Below are 18,937 nucleotides of genomic sequence, written 5' to 3'. Positions count from 1 at the left end.
CTTCTGGTCACCTATCTAAGTGTGTGGGGGTGGGGGTGTCTTGTCCCCACCCCCACCCCCCAGTACAAGTGAGAGAGAGAAGGCAAGCGTTGGGACTGACTGTCTCTCAACCCCCTGCCTTCCCCCACCTTCTCTTCTTCAATCAGCTTGTGCTACTCCTCAGATAAGGGACAGCTGGAGGCTTCAAGTGTGTGGGTGGGTGTGCATGCACCAATGAGAGAGATCCACTCCTAACTCTGGTCCACATGCAAGGAATGTTTGTAAAGTGCATGGAGAACCAGCTGGAAGGGGATGTGAACTCCCATAAAGAATGATGACTCCTATCCCCTCCTCTTCTTCCAGTCCTTCCCCCCACCTTTCCCTGATTTACAGAGCACTTCACCACTTCAGCACCTATTCACTTCATTTCTGAAGTGGTGAAGTACTCCACAAAGCGGGGGTGGGGGTGGGTGGAATAGGACAGAGCGGAGCATATTTCTGCTGACCGGAAGGAGAGAGAGGAAAGAAGGAACAAACAAGATTGCAGTCAAACAAAAGACAGAATGATAAAGCCTTTAATTCTTACAAGTAAAAACAAGTTTATTCTTGAAATTAACAATAACAACATCAATCAATATTAACGATAAAAATTACACTGTTCTCCCACAATGCGCATGCAACACTGGCGGCAACAGCAGGCAGCCATAATGGGCAGAGAGGAAAGGCTCTGCTGCATGGAAGAGGAGCATTACATCAACATTTTTTTAATGCAGAAGACCAAGGTGTCTGCAGGAAACTGAGCAAGAAACAGTACAAAATAGTAGGAAAATCTTGAGTGTTTGCACAGCCCACAGTCACTTTGGGCAAACTGACTAATCCAACCATAGCAAACCCCCTCATTTAGAAAGGCTCATAGCGAGCTATTAGCTTAGTGCTTGGATGTGTTGTAAACAGGGATCTCTCATTTTTATCCCCACAACAGCCCTGTGACGTAAGTTAAACCAAGAGAGCATAGGTCCATGGAAAATGTATAAGATTTTATAGTTAGGACTGAATATATTCTTGAGATTACTTACAATAACTTTAAGTATATAATCTATCACTTTTCAACATAAGAAGCCCTCACAATGTAGCTTAACAGCAAAATGGAAAAAAATGTCTCATATTCAGAAGTTTTACATACTGTACAATCACAATTTACTGTTTGTGTAAATTTGTGTGCTGTTAATTTATTGTGGCTGGGAATGATGGGAGTTGTAGTTCAACAAGAGTTGGAGTACCAAAAATGGCCTACCCTGACCTAGGTTGAGACAGGAAGGTCATTAGGACTTAACACCACAGCCAAACTGGGGAGAAGTCAGGCCTTATTCCAGTGTTGAAACATGTAAACAATGTGATTTTAATAGTCTAAACTAATAATTTATTCAATAATGTTTACATTTCTACTACTCAGGCAATAGGTACAACTACCCAGTTTCCTAATCCAGAGATAATTAGGCAGCAAAGACATTCACACATAATCCAGCAGGAGACAGGAAGAGGTCAATTTTCATTTCCGAGTACACATGCACAGGACTGGAGTGAATTTAGAAATATAGAATTTACAGATCTGAGACGATGATGGTCTGAAAATGTCTGAAGACTAACAGTGCTAGTTTTACTTTTAGTTAAACATACACAGAAGTGGGTTGTAAATCTGGTTCTGATAATACCTTCCTCAATCCTACACACACTGACTTGAGAGCAATACTTCTAATCCTTGTGACCAGGTTTTGGTGTAGAATTTTTAAGGGATGGATGTTAGAATCGGATCTGTTAGAACTTAGATGCACAGAGATGTAAATGCCTGGGGGAAAATCTGGGTGGGTGAGAGTCTCTCCCCCCCCCATTTTTCTCTCCCAAGGACTTTGTTTTTTTCTACACTTACAAAATTGGGGAAATGGAAAAAAATTGATTATGAAATATTTTCTTTTGAAATTATGAATAAAATGTTTAAGAAAAGATGTTCAGATATATTCATATAAGGAGAGGTGTTCTGACCTTTACTCTCCCAGAATCCTCCATCTTCTATAGCATGTGAAAGAAACTGGTCTATGTTTGAAAATAAAATAAAATAATAAAATTAAAAAAAAATAAAGGAACACGTGCAAAGGTAGAGAGGCTTGTCTCAATATAGGTAATTCAGTTTTCAGTAGTCATTAAGTTGATAGAAAATGAAGGCTCAAAAGAAGCAGAAACTACCAATAGCAATACAGTACTACTAAATGTAATATACCAAACATGATAAATGTTATTGCATATATTTCAATTATTCCCAAAATTTCCATTTGCTTTTCAGGAAAAATTTAAAAATTTGGGGTTTTCCCTATGATTTCAAAATTTCTGAAAATTTTACATCTCTATGCATAGTTGCTCAGATACAAGCAGTTCACACCAGTAGAAGGCTCACAGGATGCAGCAAGTGTTGTCTAAAATTTACAAGGAAGGAAATATTGAGATTATTGCAACAGGTTACATGAACAAGTCTGTGTGGACTACTTCATCTTCATCTCTCCTAGAACTCTCAAGTGATAAAATATTGGATGGTTAGTCCAGACATTATGTAAACTAGCACTGTAAATGTGCACAGCTCCAAAAGTAGGAACTCCCATCGCAGTGCATCACTCAGCCCGCTCACCACACTGCTCAGTGATGATGTTTGTCTAAAAAGGTGAATACTGTAACCATAATGGTGGGCATTTCTGGGAGGCAAATATCCGCCATCACAGTTACAGCATCTGCCTCTTCAGACAAATGGCTGAGCAGCGCAGTGAGCAGGCTGAGTGATGCTCCAGGGTGGGACTTTCAGACCCACTTTTGGCACTGTATACATTTAGAGTGGTGTTTTACATGACATCTGAAGAGCACTTAAGTCCTGTTAAAAAGGGTAGTGTGATATAATGGTCAGAGTTGGACTCTGACCGGAAGACCCAGACTCAAATGATTTTGGCCCAGTCACCAGTTCTCAATATAACATACTTCAGGAAGCTGTTGTGACAATAAGTGGGTGGAGCAATTTATGCCACTCTGAGCTCCTTGTGATTACAAATGAAATAGGCTTAAACTGCCAACCTTTTAGGAGCCAGCAGCGCCCCAGACGTTGGGCACATATTTTACCAGTCTACATTCATTAAAAGGTGTTGCAGCACCAGATTCTGCCCTAATCCCTGGCTCCACTCACATTAGAAATCTAGGAGTGCAAACATGTCATCTGCACAGGTGCACATTTTGTCCCCAAATAACCAGCTCCAGCAATTTTTCTTGGGCCCTGGAAGACAAAATGTCTGGAAATGCGTCTGGTTATGACTAACAACAATTATTTATATGCCACTTTTCAACAAAAGTTTCCAAAGCAGTTTATATAGAGAATAAGATAGATCCCTGTCCCCAAAGGGCTCACAATCTAAAAAGAAATGTAGGACAGACATCAGCAACAATCACTGGAGGTACTATGATGGGGGTGGATAGGGCCAGTTACTCTACCCCTGCTAAATAAAGAGAATCACCATGTTAAAAAGGTGCCTCTTTGCCCAGTTATCAGGGACTAAGGCTTCGACACTCACTCACTACAGCAGGGGAGCTGTGTCAACTCTACTTATCACTAGTTTCCATGAGGCTACACAAATTTATTGCCCAAGTTGCCTCACCTTCCTTCCCTTTGGCTGTTCAAGTTTAGAAGCCCTCATGTGGCATTGATCCTGCAGAGCTAATCCCACTCAGAAACAGTGGCAGCCAGTGAGGGCAGCGCGGGGCGGGGGGCAGAGAGAGGTACCTTTAAAAAGTTATTACCAGCAGCACAGCCGGCACTTGCAAGCCACCACGAGCAGCAGCACCCTACCTGGCATCCCACATAGCAGCTGCAGTAACTGCATTCACCTGGCCTCTGCACATGTGTATTTGCATGACCAGCACGGTGTTGCTGACCACACAAATGCCCTCCACACACGCAGAGAGACCAGGTGAGTGCCAGAACCACAGCCGCCGCATGGGATTCTGGGTGGGGTGCCACTGCTTACTGTTGCTTGCAGGTGCCAGCAGTGCTGCCAGTAATAACTTCTTAAAGTTACCTCTCTCAGGGCTTCTCCCCTCCTCACCTGTGCCCAGCACCACCTCACCAGCCGCCACTGCTCAGAAAGAAGCTTTCATCAGCGTTTCAGGTTTGAAGTAATGAACCTACAGAGCAAGTGAGTAAGTGGCAAATGAAGTGGACATATAAATACTAAGTAGGCAAAGGAACTGGTGAACAAATTCACAGACACCTGAAATATCATTTTTATCGTCTCACCCAACCCAAATCAAGATATAACTGAGCATTCCTTAGCCCCATGCTAGGTTGCAATACTCCCATTTTCAAAAGTGCATATATAGTCTCAGCCTTATGTCTTTCACTAGATCTAACAGACATCACTTGGAGCAATCAACCCTCACCATAAACCTTCTAAATTATGTGTTAGTACAGTGTATTAGAAACCTTGATACCTTTTGTATCAAGGTTTACACTTAGTCATCAAAGCATTTTTTTAAAAAGCCATTTGTGAATAAGCCAATTATTTTACCAAAGGAAAAATTGTGTGGTCAAATATGAGTAAGATATGATAACAGATTAATTACGTGGATCAGTTAAGCTGCTCCTTAAACAGACAAATGCTTCCTAATTGACCACTTTAGACACATATGTTCACTTTTTATGTAATGCATACATTATATATTTTAGGCACTATGGGAAGAGTTTTTTGGGGTTTTTTGCTTATTATCTATGCTACAAACAAATGCACACAATATTTCAGCAGCAATAGCAATCTTTAAGGATAAGCTGAAATTTATATACTGACATGGCATATTTTATATATTGAATTTATACGTCTGAACCAACTTTTTCTTTTATATAACTTTTTTTCCTTCTACAAATTACAGATGCACATATTTGACCTCTAAGAGAACATTTCCCACCAAACCCACATTCCCTCACTCATTCTCTCCTGCTCAACTGTCAAGCTGTTTCTATTTTTTTGGATTTGCATTTTATAGTATAACAATTACAGAACAAGCCCTTCAGGCTTGTCATAATGTCCCCTCCCCCCCATTCCCCCCACTTACATTGTTTAAATAAGACAACCAGCTCTTTTTGTAATGTTACATGCACATGCTTGGCTGGCCCCTTGAGCTCATACATTCCCCTAACATGTAGCGATGCTCCCCTCATTTCCTGGTTTGAGGCAAACCATAGTTTTCTGTTTGTTCTTACTGGCAAACTACAGTTTACACTTGGTCTGGAAACCTGAACGAGACCCTATTTCCACATGAACTTGCCTCAGAATTTAGATCACTTCACAAACCCTGTTTCCTGGCTTGCCATTGTCACAGGTTCATTTGATGGAGACCAGAGACAGGAACTTCTCCAACGATGTGGCCACATTTCCTCTTCAGTAAAGGTGCACGAGAAAGGGCTGGATTCAGAAATCTTCTCAGCTGCACTAGTACGAGTCTCTGGCCAAAGTAGCAAATTAAAAAGGGGAAAGCACAACAGAACCACAGTGGGGAAATAATAATATAACCACTCCTATCTCCTACCTCCCCCTCCCCTCCCCTTCCCTTATGTTGACAAGCACATTTCTCCATACCTGTTTCTCTCTCTCTCTTTCTTTCTCTCTCCCTCCCTCCCGGCTTTCAGCTGCCCGCTTCTTCAGATACCAGCTGGTGTGCCCAGCGCCAGCACTCTCCTGCTCACCTTCCATTTGCCAAGTTTTCTTTCGTAGCCTCCAAAGGAAGGGAGGGAAGGCAAAAGCGGCTGGGCGGAGGCAACAGCAGCAGTGAAGTTTGAAAGGATCCCCCCCCCAAAAAAATGGGGAGAACAGAGGACCCCTGCGCCAGCCCCCTGCAAGGCCGATCATTTAGGAAGGGGCTGCTGCTCTCTCCAGCAGCGGCAAGGAGGAGTGCTGCAACAGAGAACCGGGGAAGTGAGGCCGGGAGAGGTCTGAGCCAGGATGGGCTGCTTCCTATTAGGAAATTCTTGCCAGGAGCATCGGAGCAGAAAAGAGGCTCCACAGAAATCAATAGATCGCCACACTGCGATTTGAACCATCCACACAGCACTTACATTGCAATGCACAAACTACGGGGCAAGCCTCCTACAATGGAAAAATACAGCTACTTTCCTGCAACACATTTACAACATTATTGGGCTTAATCACAGCAATAAAATCCAAAACAAGGCATCCAGAACGTGAACAGCACCCTGCTGACAGTGTAGGGACTGCGGTGTGACAATACAGGAAGTACAGAAGCACATTGTAGGGGAAATCTTAATCTTAATCTGGAAGACACCCTGAAGAGAGCCACCAGACCCTGCTCTCAGGCAGCCTTCAAGAGCGCTCTGGGAATCTTCTTCTTCTGAGGCTTTTAACCATTTTAAACATCTGCTTGGTTTCAGCTGCTACTGTTCTTTTGAATTTTTGTCTTTTAATTGCTTGATAACATGTTTTACTTGTGTGCTACTGGGGCATTTTTGTAAACTGCTTTGTGAAGTCCTTGTGCCGAAAAAAGTGAGGTAGAACAAACCAACCCTGTTTCCTGATTTGAAGCAAGCCATGGTTTATGCTTGTTCTGCAAACCATGATGAAACCCTGGGGTGTTTTTTTTAATTGCGGGGCAAGCATAACCATGACTTGCTTCAGATCAGGAAAGGGCATCACTATGCTTGAGGAGAGCACTAGGCATGCAAGTTTAAGGGTCAAACCTGGTTTACATGGATCTGGGGTCTGAATCAACCCCCTGTGCCTAATCACTGCTATGAATATTTATATGATAGATAGATAGATAGATAGATAGATAGATAGATAGATAGATAGATAGATAGATAGATATTATTTTTACACTTATATCCTGTTCTTCCTCCAAGGAGCTCAGAGCAGTGTACATGGTTATTTTTATCCTCACATCAACCCTATGAGGTAGGTTAGGCTGAGAGATACACAACTGGCCCAGAGTTACGTAGTGAGTTTCATGGCTGAATGGGAATTCGAACTTGGGTCTTTCCGGTCCTAATCCAACACTCTCTTCAACCAAAGTTCTCAAAGTGGTTTACAAAGAAAAGTATATAAATAAAATGAAAAATACGATAAAATCTATCAAATAAACAATTTATAAAATAAATCTTAATAAAAGATTTATAAAGTAAGTAATTCTGCACTATACATTTTTAATGTTAGGTTAATGTGAAAGAAGTGAAAGGGAAATACCATCTATACACAATGGTAGATTTATGTTCCATTCTGGACAACATGATATAACCAGAGGGGTTTTCTGGATGCCATTGTGCTTGATCTGTTGTGCTTAATGCCTCCAAATCAAACAGGGACTGTAACCAACCCTGCTAGTCCAAACAAGACAGCCTTTCCTTTCAGCAATGGAGTGGTAGCTTTTGTTTATTTAATGGGAAGTTATCCTATACCTCCAAAAGGTCACACTGAGGATTTAATATACACATTTAAATGCTATTGGATATGTGCCTTTTAACCAATCAACTGACATTCTTATATTGGGCAACAGCCCTAGCAATTGTTCAGCTCCAATTTCACAAGGACCTTCTCAGAGTTCTATATATGCTTGGGAGATGGCTCTAAGATAACTATTTCATGGCTACTGATGAAAATTTATATGAATTTACAATAGTACATTTAACAAAAACTTTTGGTGCAGTTTTCAGCTCTGCAACTGCTTCTAACTCATATCGGATTGGATACCGATCATAAAATGAAATCATTCATTGGTCCTCCTTCCCCCGATTTCATTACATAATATTAACTTGCAAGAAATGTACATTAGGGTTTGAGAACTTGGTATAACATCCAGCAAATTAAATACGTTGATTATATGTATTTGTTTTAAAGTCTAAATGCTTAAGCAAACATCTCAGTCTCATTCAACACAAGAGAGGCAGCTATAAAGCCCTAAACAACTTGGGCCCTGGGTATTTAAGAGAACATCTTCTTCATCATGAATCCCACCGCCCACTGAGATCATCTGGAGAGGTCCGTCTGCATTTGCCATCGGCTCGTCTGGTGGCTACTCAGGGACGGGCCTTCTCCATTGCTGCCCTGAGGCTTTGGAATGCACTTCCTAGTGAAATAAAAGCCTCTCCATCTGACAGCTTTAAAAAAGTCTTTAAAGACGCATCCGTTTACCCAGTCTTTTAATTAATATTGTTTTAATACTGTTTTGAAATATTGTTTTGAAAATTTTGAATTGTAATGTTTTAAACTAATGTTTTACTTTGTGATTGTTTTGTTGTAAACTGCCCAGAGATGTGGATTTTGTGTGGTATAGAAATGTGTTAAATAAATAAATAAATAAATAAATAAATAAAATGCAGAATTTAATGTTAACAGAGAGCTGTTTAAGCATTTAACAAGAAAACCGAGTACTGCTCAGAAGGGCTTTTATATTCCTGGTCTAAATGCTTCAAGGGAAAAAGATAACATAAGGGTATCTAAGGTTTGGAAATTACAAAACCTCAATTAACTAATATAAAGCTACATTTGTGGGTGAAAGGGAGAGCTTAACACTTTTTCATCCACACGAAATGCCTAAACACACACACAGGCTCTGTTATTTTGATAATTTCATTAAGAGTAATGGGATATGAATTTTCTTGAGCAGATCTGATTTCAGGACAGGTGTATCACAATTCTGAATACAAGCACTTTCAGCTATCAGAACTGTACCTGGGCTGATCAGTACCGAAAATCAGCAACCTTAACCAACTGAATAAGAGAACACCTTTTCTTACTACAGAATAGTAGACTTCTAACCCCTGTAGCCTGCTTTCAAGCAGAACCCCACACTAGGCTAAGCCATCCCAAACATGGGGTGGTATAGGGATCAAAAAAACAGCTTTGCCTTTGTTCAGAGCAGAACATAAGAATTTAATTTTTTTACAACACAGACCAATATCCCACCTTTCTTCTCAAGGCAACAAACAAATTCCGAGGCAGTGTCTGTATCAGGCATTGACTAGATTCAGACCAGCTTAGTTTCTACAAAGTTGCTGTGCTTGCAGGCCATGCCCTGGCTGCAGTCACCAACTTCAAAAGCAACTTCCATCAGTAGGAGTGTGCCCGAACCAGTTCGGAGGCCATGCTGGAGGCCTCTGAACCGGTCCGGTTCCGAGCCGGTCCAGCGGCTCGGCACAGAGGGGAGTTGTAGCTTTAAGGGCAGGGGGTAGTACTTACCCCCACCCGCCGCCGCTCTTCCCCCTCCGGTGCTGTAGTTTTTGTAAAAGTTTCTGGGGCAGCAGCGTTCCTCCCTACTGCCCCTGGCCCTGCCGTTAGCCCTCCAGAGCTTAAGTATGCTACACGCATGCGCCCATTATGGCGTGCGTGCGCACTCATCGCCGCAGCCGTGTGCGCTCCGTACATGTCACACGTCGACATGTGACGTGTACGGAGCATGCGCGGTGGCGAGTGCGCACGCGCGCCAGAACAGGCCCATGAGTGTAGCGTACTTGAGCTCTGGAGGGCTAACGACAGGGCCAGGGGCGGCAGGGAGGAACGCTGCCTCCCCAGAAACTTTTACAAAAACTACAGCGCCGGAGGGGGAAGAGCGGCAGGGGGGGAGGTAAGTACTACCCCCCCCGCCCTTAAAGCTACAAACCCCCCCATGGCCATCCAGACCGGTTCGGAGGGATGCACATCCCTATCCATCAGCAAGGGGCAGCAGAAGGTACCTTTAAAAACCATCACCTATTATAGCTTTAAAAAGACTACATATCGAGATATTTTATTTGGAAAGTTCAGTGTCTGACTTTTTGCTACTCTTACGTCTTGGTTTGAACAATTAGTTAGCCTTAGCTTCTAATTGAAACCAAATATAAACTTTTAAAAATATATATACCTTTATCATTTCTATTTTTCTTCTTCTCAGTATCTTTTTTCTCTTTCATTTCCTCCTATGGGCTTTTACTGCTTGTGATGCAAACTGTATAATGGTAACTGTTGAATGAACTTCTTGTGATGCAAACAATCAGAAGGAAACTGAGAAGGATTACATGTATGTATGGGGAGAGATCTCGGTGTCATCGCTTGATAGCCTGTTCTCCCAGTGGTGGGTTATAGAGACCAGTTTTGGCTGAAATTAGTCTATCTCTTCATGAAAGAATATCTTTGCATTTATCTCTCCGTTTTTTTGGTTGCTAAATGAAGAACAGGACTGCTGAAGGTTTAACCGATTTCTGTCACTTGCATACCTGGGGACAAGATGGGAATCTTGATTATAAAACATTGGTGGGCATGTGGTTCCGTATTTACAATATATGTACCTTTTCCTTATGGCAGAATTTGTGTTTTAACACTTACATTTTCTTCTCCACTGAATTTTTATGTTTTAAATCGTTCTTTTGAGGCCAAGGTGAGAGTTCTATGGGAGGTTTGAGGTTCATTTTTTTCTCTGACAATTAGGTTTAGTTTTTTTAGACATACCTCCTATTTCTTACAGATTATCTTAACTCATTCAAGTATACTTAAATATTATTACTTTTCACAAGTTTCCCCCCCTCTTGCTTTCCTTGCTGTGGACAAGTCATTGCTCTAATTCATGTATGATTATGTCAATCTCAGAGATGTAACCAGTTTTATTTCTATTACTAATAAAAGCAAAAATTCCATTAAAACAAAACAAAACAACCTATTACCTAGTTACCACTCACTACCTAGTTACTGCAAGTCCATACGAGTAGTGGTACCCCGCCCGGCATCTCACACCAAGGCTGCCTCGCTTATGGCACTCTTCTGGCCTCTGCCATGTGGGCAGCATTTGGGAGCCCATTTTAATTATTAGCATTAACCTTTAAAAGTCCAACACAACCTTGGACTGGGTTTGCCCATATAAGTCTACCTAGGCTCCAAGATCATCCTCACAAGCACTGCACTCTGGCCCACCACTAACTTGCATTTTCTCCTCAAAGAAGTTTGTCAGAACCACACTTTAGGTGCTTTTAAATGAGTCATTAAAGTGTTTTTATTCCAAAAGACTTTCAATTGGTTCTTTAACACACACACACACACACACACACACACACACACACACACACACCTCAAGTTGTAGTGCTGCTACTGCTTTATAATTGGTTTGCATTTGCTATCTTGATTGTAAGTCACCTTCTGAAACACTAGGTTTAAAAGGAAGGGTACAAATCACATAAACAGACACTGATCAGTATGAAGAGGCAGAATCAAAGACAACCAGAGATCCCAGGCCCATTTGTCCCTCAATTATTAGCAGGACTGTGGGTGCCAGGAGTCTAAATCAACTTGACGGCACACTTTACCTTTAATAGCAATAGCAATAGCACTTACATTTATATACCGCTTTATAGCCGGAGCTCTCTAAGCGGTTTACAATGATTTAACATATTGCTCCCAACATTCTGGGTACTCATTTTACCGACCTCGGAAGGATGGAAGGCTGAGCCAACCTTGAGCCCCTGGTCAGGATCGAACTTGTAACCTTCTGGTTACAGGGCGGCAGTTTTACCACTGCGCCACCAGGATGCAAGTGATCAGCTGGGTACACACAAATAAGAATTACTGCTGCTGATTATGTGCTGTGTGAAAGAAAAAAGGAGAAGGCATCAAAGCAGCTTCCAGGGTGAAAGGGAACTTGGCAAGACAGTGTACTCAATCACATCCACACTTTACAATTTCCAGAGATATTTTGAAGAATAAATGAGAAAGCATTTACCCTTGCATCTGTCTGAAGCAGAAAATTCAGATTTTCCCATATTCTTATAGATATTCCCAATTGTTAGAGATGTGCTTGGAACTGGCCAGCCCAGTTTGGTTCGAATCCTAACTGGATTCAAACTGTTACCAGGTGGCTCGGTTTGGAATCAAACAAGCCCTGACCTGGTCTGGCTGTCAAGCCTGCTCAGTGGCCATACTTGTAAAGGGGAATCTGGCAAGTAAAGGGGAATCTTACAAGTAAAAGGCTGTGGTGGGGCAGGGTGGGGGGAGGTAAGGGGAAATTTAACCCTTTAATCTTTAAAAACATGCCACTGGATGGCAGGATGGAGCAGCAGTGGCCACTGAGGGGAGGGCAGCAAGGGCTGCAGGGGGCGTGAGAGGAAAGCTCCCCTTTTACCTCTCAAAGCCACAGGATGGGGGCAGCAGCAGCGGCTGCAGGCGGCAAGAGCTCCTTCTAGGCAGCTGCCCTCCTGCCTCCTGAGTGGAGCGCGGGTCAGTCTGCAGCCAGTTTTGAGCCTTTCTGCATGTGCACAGAACCGAGCCCCCTTCCCTGATTGGCTCGAGGGGCAAGCCTTGATTAGATTTCCATTGTATTACCCAGGGCTCCTTCGTCAGAGAGACCAGTACCACACTCGCCATGACAGGAACCCAGCAGTGTCCCCCCTTGCACAGCTGTGGCAGCCTCCCTGACGAAGGAGCCCAGGGTGGGCTGCCGTGTCCCTACCACTTAGCCCAGCAGCCAGCGTGGTGAACATGGCGGCCCTAGAAAGAACTAGCAGCAGTTCCAGCAGCAGCTGCACATGGGTTCTTGGAACCTGTGCGCACAATTAAAACTCTGCCCTTGCTCTGAGGCCTAAACATTACGAGTATGCAGAGTGAAGATTCCTTCAGTAATCTGACCAAGAACAAACAGGGTTTTGAAAAATCCAAGAGGTACAAGTGGTCTAGAGTACCTCTGTGCCAGAGCTCAACAAAAAGCATACCAGAGCAAAATTGTGCACATACTTACAGAAAAGATGAAAAGCTTGGGGAGATGCAGTGAGAAAAGGTGTTCAATGAGAAATCTGTGTTGTGTGACAGTACCATTTCTGTGTTGTTGCAAATAAATTATAAAATGCTTATTTTGCTCCCAATTCTGTATTTTTATTTGATATTTTCCTGCCCCTTTTTTAAAGGGGAGCAACTGTTTGAAGAAGGGTAGAGTGGATAGTTTTATAGGAGTGGAGATGAGGAAAATGAAGAACACAAGATGAGTATTAGAGCTAGTTTATAGCTCAAAATATCCCCTCCCCCCACCCAAATAATTAACTTTTATATGGTATGCCAGCATAAGTGGAAATTATTTTTATTTGATTTTCCCTGCCTTAAAAAAAAAAAGGAGAAGGAGGAGGGGGAAGCAAATGTGCCGAGAAGTGGGGTGAACAGTGGCTTTTCCTGCTCTTTTTGCCTTTTGCCCTAGTAACAGCTGAGAAAAATTTCAGTCGGAGTTGATGAAATATGCCCCTCCCCTCCTTCTCCAGGAAAGAGAAATCTCTTGAAAATAAAAAGGAAACCATTATTACATTTGAACGATTTAACTCTTGTCTCGGACATAGATTGGATCTGTTCTAGCACATAAGCCTCAAATACTTAGCAGTGTTAGCGTTGCTGCTTCTATTCAACAGTGGTTCATTCTGTTTCATTTTACTATTCTTGATCTGCCTGTCATGCCTAAAAGTCCTGGGCCCTATAGCCTATACAAGGAATTTAGCAGCCTCTTCTGTTTATGAGGTACAAGATTGGAGGGTTGTAAAAACCGAATAGGAGGACTGAGGCCTAGCAGTTCTGAGGTAAAATGGAGTAAGAGGTCACTGTCACAGCTACGGAGCCAAGGCCTATGTGACGAAGCCTGTTTCCCTATTTATCTCAGAGACATGAGTTAAATCATTCATGTATAATAATCGTTGTCCTTTATTTTTAAAAGGATTTCTCATTTCACCAGCCCTGACAGAAATAAAAGACCTTATGGTCTTCACTCCAACACTCTTCACTGCCAGTGAAGGAATCTGCAATCTAGAAACTATTTTTTAAAATATTTATACCTCACCCCTCCAGTACACTACTGCTTGGGGCGGCTTACAACAATAAAATGGATACAATAAGGAGATTCTCACGACCAGCAAAAAGCGGGCTAAGGGAGCCGAGCCTGCTTTTTGCTGATCATCTGCTGCCATGGGAGCAGTGCAGCTCCTGGCAGCAAACCCTCCTAATTCCCCCTCCCCTTAGACGAGGTTAGCGGAGAGAGGGCTCCACTAACCCCAACTTTTTGATCATGTATTGCCATGGTGCGGCTCCACGCAGCAGCAACACACAAGGAGACCCCCGCCGAGAGACTGAAACAAGCCTCCCGACCCCGCGGGTCTCTCCAGGATGCCTCGCACACTCACGCAGGGCATCCTGGAACTTCCGGGGGCCCCGCGGCCCCGGAGCCGGCAGTCATGTGGGCGGCTGATCCAGCCACCCAGGGCTTCCCTTCCAATCATCTGCGGGGAGAGTGGACTAAGCCCGCTCTCCCTGCAAACCCCCTAGAGGGAAGTCTCACTGATCGTGAGACTCGCCTAATAATATTTAACCAAATTAAGTAAAAAAGTTAAGTCAGGTTAAAAACCACAATCATCACTTAAGCTTCAAATTAAAAGTTATTTTAAAAGCTAAAAACTGGCAATTATTATTTATTAATAATATGGCAGACTTCCTGAATTTCCTTTTAGAGATTCTTTTCCAGTCATCAGCATAAAACCATTCCACACAACTCAGTCCTCTCACACAGACAGCTACAGGGAGGTTGTGCAGCATCGATGTTATAACCTCTTCAGACAATGGGAAAGCATTTTTGCTCTGCCAGTGAAATGTGACTATTTAAGACGGGTTTTTAAATAAACTACCTCACATAGAACAAACAAAAAAATCAAGCTACTATCTAATGGTAAGCTGCTTAATGGATTAATAATACTAAAAATGCTATATGAGATTAGGAGATATCCCCATAATATGTCATCCAGTTAGAGCAACAGTTGATGCGTAGCTCCCCATATCTTCTAGACTCAGGCAGATTACAACACATTAAAAAACTAATTCAGATATGTTGTAAGGCATGTTATTTTCTTAATGTGATGTTCCAGGACCTTGCATTACCTTGGGGAACTTTTGCTTTTGAACTCATTTTATGATGTATTGTGTGCATGACTGGAATAAATAGTACTTTTAAACAATATAATGTAGACACAACCCAGTCAAGCAATGTTTTTCCTTTCTTGTTTTGCCTTGCAAGACACAGTTAGTAAGATTATAACTGCCAATATCAAGGTTTGAAATCTTAATGCATATTTTATAACCCCAAAAGTAGCAATAGAGCAATTTTTATGATGTTGAGAAGCTGCCTTTGGTAACCTGCCACAAGGCCTTTGAATCTGTAATTCAAAAATTAATGAAGGGATACAGTAGGCACCAGCTGAGCATTCAACTGAGCAACAAGCAGCAAGACCGATAATTGGCATGATTTGCCTAAAGCAAAGCGGCTTTCCCCCCCACCCCCATAAAGTATAATATGTCAGCCAATCATCGTATTAATATTTTTAAGTGGCACATTCTTTGACTGCAGCGAGGATATAACTGTGGTTAAGAGAATGAGCTATTAGCCAGAAGTCCCTAGTTTAAAATCAAGCCACTGTCTCTGCATCAATTCTCCCTCCCCCCAATCTGGGAGACTATAATACTAACCTACCCAATAGGATTGAGATTAACTGAAATACAGGGGGGAGATCTATATAAATAGCAGCATATTGTGTGCTAGGTTTGGGCCAGGAAGCCCTCAGTTCAAATACTCACTTATTTAGCTATGAAGCTGCTGGGTGGCCTTGAGTAAGTCACTCTTTCTCAGCTGTATCTAAGCTACTGTTCCGAATGCACGTGTGTGCACACTGCCTTGATACTTCCACACAGAACAAAACTCATTCTGCATACAGATGTAAAAGATTTGAGGGAACACTGGTGTGGACCCTTCCTAAGAGTATTCAAGTTACTTCCTTTCCTGGGCCAGTTGCTGGTAACAACTGCTCAAGCAAGTCTGAGTTTGTTGAGCTCTTATACCAGCTTGAATCTAGAACTCACGCATTCCTTGTTTCTATCTGAACCTGTCCATGTGATCCTGCTCTTGATCCTATTCTAAAGACCCTATCCCACTGACCTCTGAATTGAGTCTTTTTGTCTATGAGACTGGACTTGAACTTTCGTTCCTAGGGGAATGTCGCCTCTGACAGTGTCAACAGGATCTCCAAAAGCCACACTCTAGCAAAACCTTTATTAGGATGAACCACAACGACACAGAATTTGTAAACAGCAAGCTCTATCATCCACCTAAATATTAAGGAAAGCAAAAGAGAAGGAGGCAAAAAGAGCATGGTTTTATAGCCCCAAATAGCAACAACGGTCTTAAGCAGTGTTCCCTCTGAGGTGTGTGTGCACACTCACACATTTGTTGAGATCTGCTCTGTTAGTTTTAGCTCTTGCTCAGATTTAATCAGGAAAGTCCCACTCTGAATGCACATTTGCACACCCTGCCTTGATACTGCTGCCAAGAACAAAACTCATTCTGCACACAGAAGAAAGAAATTGGAGAGTACACTGGTCTTAAGATGAAGTTGAGGACAATTTATGCAGACTCAAGCCTTACTAGGTGATACACTGATCTCAGGCTACATCTAGGGCTTGTGAGACAGACAAAAATGCCTATATTACCCTACGTATTCCATATCCAGCATTCATCAAAGCAAACAGGCTCCTTTTAAGACAACTATGGATTAAATGATATTAGCTCCTTGAAGGGTATCCTCTGTTAACCACCTTGCTATATAATATAATGGTAGTAACATATGCTCTTCATACACAGTTTTTATTTATTTAAGATATGCCCATGAGCAGGATTTTCAAGTTTGCTCAGAAACTTTCTATGAGATGGCACTCCTGCTTCCATCAAAACTGGTCTCAGATGTTAACCATCACAGGCAAAATTCCTTGCATACCTTCCAGCAACTGAACAATAGTTCCTTTCCTGCTTACAATGATTATTTTATGAGTTTCCTGGTTCTAAGATCAACATACCACAGAAAATGCAAGGTAATATATGCAGATGTGTTCCCAAGCTGAATTCACAGGGCATAAGTCACTGGCTCTTTCAACTAAATTTTCTACTCACAAAAACTACTCCTGTTCAGCACACTTAAATTTTGAAAATGCTGGCAGCACTATTAAAGCATACAAGACTACAATTATCTATCTGCATGCTGATTTTTAAAGTGAGGTGTTGAACAGGGATTCAGCAAACTCCAACACCCCCTGCCAACCAAAACATTTGATACAATTCTGCTCATACTATCTAAAATAGACACCACCATGCTACGTGTGGAATGAGCTGTAATACCCGTAGGGGGCACCAAATTCTGTGCCAGTTTAATGCATGCCTAAATCCAGGCCGCCAACAAAGTCTTGGATGCCTTCTGGCCGAGGGTACAAGACTGGAACGACAAACAGATAATCCAGTGTTCTGACCTCCTTAGTGCGCCGAATGCAGAAACGTAAGGCACAGCACACGTCCAGATTATGCCAGAGCTTCTCTTTGTGATACGAGGGGGGTTGGGACAGAAGGAGGGTAGGATAATCTCTTGAAAGCGATGGAATACTGTGTTAACCTTTGGTAAAAATGTCAGGTCCAGTTTCAACACGGCTGCCTCAGGTTGAAATAAACATAGCTCCTTGAGAACTAAGAGAGCCCCTAGTTCCAAAACCATGCGGGCCAAGGTAATAGCCACCAGGAAAAGAGCCTTGTATGAAAGTATCCTCAGGATAATAGAACTCAGGGGCTCAAAGGGCGGGGATGTGAGGGCGTTCAAAAACTTATTCAGGTTCCAAGATGGGAAATAAGGGACCGGGGGCGGAGCCAAGTTCGACACCCCCGAGAAACCGAGAGATGTGTGGTGCAGGTACTGGGTACCAAGGTCCATGATGTCCAGTATCGAAGCCAGGGCAGAGACCTGTCTCTGCTATGTAGCTGGTTTCAGTTGCAGTTCCAAGCCCGACTGGAGAAACGCCAGTACCTCGGGCACCCCTGCCGAGATGTGATTGACCTGTTTCCTGCGGACCCATCTGCAGAAAGCTACCCAGGTGACTTGATAGATGCACTGAGTAGTCAGGCATCGGGACGCTATGACAGCATCTAGAACCTGTTGCAAATATCCACTCTGAGCTAGTTTTTGGCACACAACCTCCAGGCGTGAAGTTGGAGCCACCCGGGGTCTGGATGGTGAATGGGCCCCTGCTACAGAAGGCCCTGGCAGAGCAGAAGGTGCCATGGAGGGCGAACCGACAGGTTGATCAGATTCGTGAACAATGCACATCGTGGCCAGTGAGGGGCAACCAGGACGCTCTCCACTTCTTCCAGCTGCAAATTTCTGATGACTGTCGGAAGGATGGACATTGGCGAGAAGGCGTAGAGCAGCCCTGGTGGCCATGGGGACGTGAGAGCGTCCGTGGCTTCCGCTTGCTGGGACGGGAACCTAGAGAAGAACTGGGGTACTTGGGCATTGGGGGGGATGCAAAGAGGTCCACCAGAGGAGAGCCCAGACATTTGGAGATCTGGTGGAAGACCTGGGGATGTAGCCTCCATTCTGTAGCTTAGCCAGTCTGCCTGCAGGTTGTTCAACCTGCTGAGATGCTCCATGGATAGGGACAGAAGATGCTTTTCAGCCCAGCTGAAGAGAAGGTTGGATTCCATCATCAGACCCCTGGAGCGGGTGCCCCCCTGATGGTTTACGTGGGCTTTGGTGGTGGTGTTGTCCATCTGAACGATAATGTGACTGCCTTTGATTGATGCCTGAAAACAAAGGAGAGCTAGTCTGGCTGCCCTCAGCTCTAGCCGGTTGATGCTCCAGCTCTTTTTCGTTTTGGATCAGGGTCCCTGCACCAGAAGACGCTCGCAGAATTCTCCCCATCCTGCGAGGCTCACATCTATCGTAATTACAGCGCTCTGTGGCTCTGTGAAGGGCAGGCCCCTTTCCAGGGCTGGGGAGAGCCACCATATGAAGGACTTCCTGACTGGATTCAGGAGGTGTATTGGTCGGTGATCCACAGACATGATGGCATCCTGG

At 43.3% G+C, this 18,937-nt stretch overlaps 1 protein-coding gene and 1 long non-coding RNA gene across 30 annotated transcripts in view; both read right to left on the bottom strand.

Moving 5' to 3' along the window:
• Positions 1-18,937, bottom strand: part of CADPS2 (calcium dependent secretion activator 2) — a 522,314-nt gene that overhangs the window by 476,921 nt on the left and 26,456 nt on the right. The gene's annotated exons all lie outside the window — the stretch shown is intronic.
• On the bottom strand, positions 541-14,274 carry LOC128325910 (uncharacterized). Of its 7 annotated transcripts, none has more exons than XR_008307729.1 (4): positions 12,766-14,174; positions 11,107-11,182; positions 9,910-10,261; positions 541-5,505 (listed from the first exon to the last, which is right to left on the bottom strand). It is a non-coding gene; the product is annotated as an uncharacterized LOC128325910 (long non-coding RNA). The 7 variants fall into 7 exon arrangements; XR_008307733.1 differs by lacking the exon at positions 541-5,505 and adding an exon at positions 14,183-14,274 and having other exon boundaries at positions 12,766-12,939; XR_008307730.1 differs by lacking the exon at positions 541-5,505 and having other exon boundaries at positions 12,766-12,939; positions 14,053-14,168.

Source organism: Hemicordylus capensis, chromosome 5, assembly GCF_027244095.1.
Source record: "Hemicordylus capensis ecotype Gifberg chromosome 5, rHemCap1.1.pri, whole genome shotgun sequence".
Lineage (NCBI taxonomy): Eukaryota > Metazoa > Chordata > Lepidosauria > Squamata > Cordylidae > Hemicordylus > Hemicordylus capensis.
Note: the sequence above shows the minus strand (reverse complement) of the source record. Positions and strands in the feature narration are given on the sequence as shown.